We start from the raw sequence: 2,175 nt of genomic DNA on the forward strand, positions 1-2,175 counted from the left end.
TCTTTGAATGTTTGCACTAAAACTCTTCTAGGAAGTTTATCCGTGAGTTCGCCTGTTCTAGCTATCCTAAACGATCGTAGTTTCTTTTCAGTTATAAGTGCTTTTAGTGTGTTCAAGCACTTTAGCAAATTACTAGGTTTAACTTCGTCTCCAACTTTTCAGTTACTACAAGGCTAAATACATATCTCTTACGATTGATTGTTATTATAACGTCTCCCACGTCGGCCTTAGCCTTCATCAGATCGTCTCGATAAATGGCCTCTATATCGGTAAGCAGTCTATTAGTGCTTGTGGACAGATTTAGGTCTTTAGGCACAAAGTGAACTATGTTGTCCTTTAAATACGTCACACACTCTCTCGTGCTTAATAATCTCAAAATAGTACCGTCAACAATTGGTTCCCCTATATTGAGCAACGGTGCTGTGGCTGGAAATTGTTTATCGGTGTCGATCGTGGTTGACCCAATGTTCGACACAAGCGTGGGACGTCCTCCGTCTTCCGTGGATTTTAGATTTTTCGTAATATCAGGTTGTCTTAGTTTCTCGTCGTCTTCTGTTAGTTTATTCGGCTGGTTCTGGTGAACGAATTTTTCCTCCTCGGATTCTTCTTCACTGTCCTCCTGCTCTATTGTTGATAGATTCTTCCATGAAGGTACTTCCGTCATTTCTCCATGCCAAGCCGTGGAGCAGGCATTAGTTACTTTTAGAGGGGACTTAGCACGAATTGGACTTGCATACTTGTGTGCATACTCAAGCATCCATTCCCTTACTGCGCCGCTTGGTATTGAATGATTTTTATTGAGTTTAACCAAGTCTTCTGGAAATCCATCCGCTGGGTTTGACGGTGACGGTGAAAGGGACTTAGCCTTCCGTTCTGGCACTAAGCTAGACGCATTCTCGATATTCCACTCTTCATCTGTAAGATCTTCTCCAGCTGAGCTGTCCTGCACTACCGTTTCTGGGTGTTGTTCCATATAGTTGTCCCAACATAGTGAGGACTTCTGGTTAAGAGTTGTTTCTTGGACTCTCTCCTCTATCGAACCCAGATCCTCTGCGCTCATCTCTTGGGCCCCTCTTGCATTCTCGATACAAGACAGCTCGTCCAACTCTTGTTCATTATGTACTTGTCCCGGTACAGACCTTCTCATGGTTGAGTGTAACTGCGGTTTCATTAATTCACCCTCGCTACTAGATGACGATGAGTCCTTCATAAGTGTTTTTAGAATGCTTTTCGTAGTTTTTGTTTGGACTTGTGGAACGGACGTTTTTTTTCTTACCGGCTTATCTCGCAAAACCTCCTCAACTTCACTTTCTCCCAAGCTTTTACCTGAATTTGAAATTTCTTCCGAATTCATGTCGCTTTCAGACCTTAATTCATTTTCTACTAAACTTGGAAGAATCGACCTATTCCTTAACGGTATAGGGGGTGCGTCTGATGTTTCGTTACTGTGGTCCTCCGTTAGTGTGACGTCCGTGGACTGCTCTTCACTAGCGGACGAGAATTCAGTCACCTCTGGCTCCGAGAAGGCCACCGTCTTTGCGGTGTCCGCTCTTCTCTGTCTTAACCTTTTTGCAATTGTGCTTCCATCCAAATCAGCCTGTCCACCTTCCATTCCGGCTGGAATTGGTGGCGCATCTTTCCTCGAACTGGTTTTCTGTCCAGTCTTCTTTTTGCTCGTTTCTTTTGTTTCCTCCGACTTATTTTTGCTACGATTTTGTCTAACTAACGATGTCTTTGTTGGTCTCGGCCTAATCGGCATTACTCGCGCCTCCTCCCCCTGGTTTTTACTATCTTCATTTTTACCTTCATTGCCTAAATTTTCTTGATCGTGCTTATCTACGGGATTTCTAGACAACGCGTCCGCATTAATGTTTAATCGTCCAGGTTTGTACTTAAAAGTGTAGTAGTAATTTCGCAAGCGCATTCTCCATCTATTGAGCCGACTAACTGGGTCTTTAAGGGAGTCCATCCAGGTCAGAGGTTCATGATCTCCGAACACAGTAAAATGCCGGCCATACAGGTAATGTCTAAAATAGTCTACAGCTTCCACCATAGCCAGGCATTCTTTTTCGGTTGTTGAATAGTTTTTCTCTGCTTTATTAAGAGAACGGGACATGTAGGCTACAGGGTGGTCTTCTCCTGGTTCACCTTGGCTAAGGACTGCTCCTATGGCTC

This window comes from Nasonia vitripennis (assembly GCF_009193385.2).
Source record: "Nasonia vitripennis strain AsymCx chromosome 1 unlocalized genomic scaffold, Nvit_psr_1.1 chr1_random0016, whole genome shotgun sequence".
NCBI classification, from domain to species: Eukaryota; Metazoa; Arthropoda; class Insecta; order Hymenoptera; family Pteromalidae; genus Nasonia; species Nasonia vitripennis.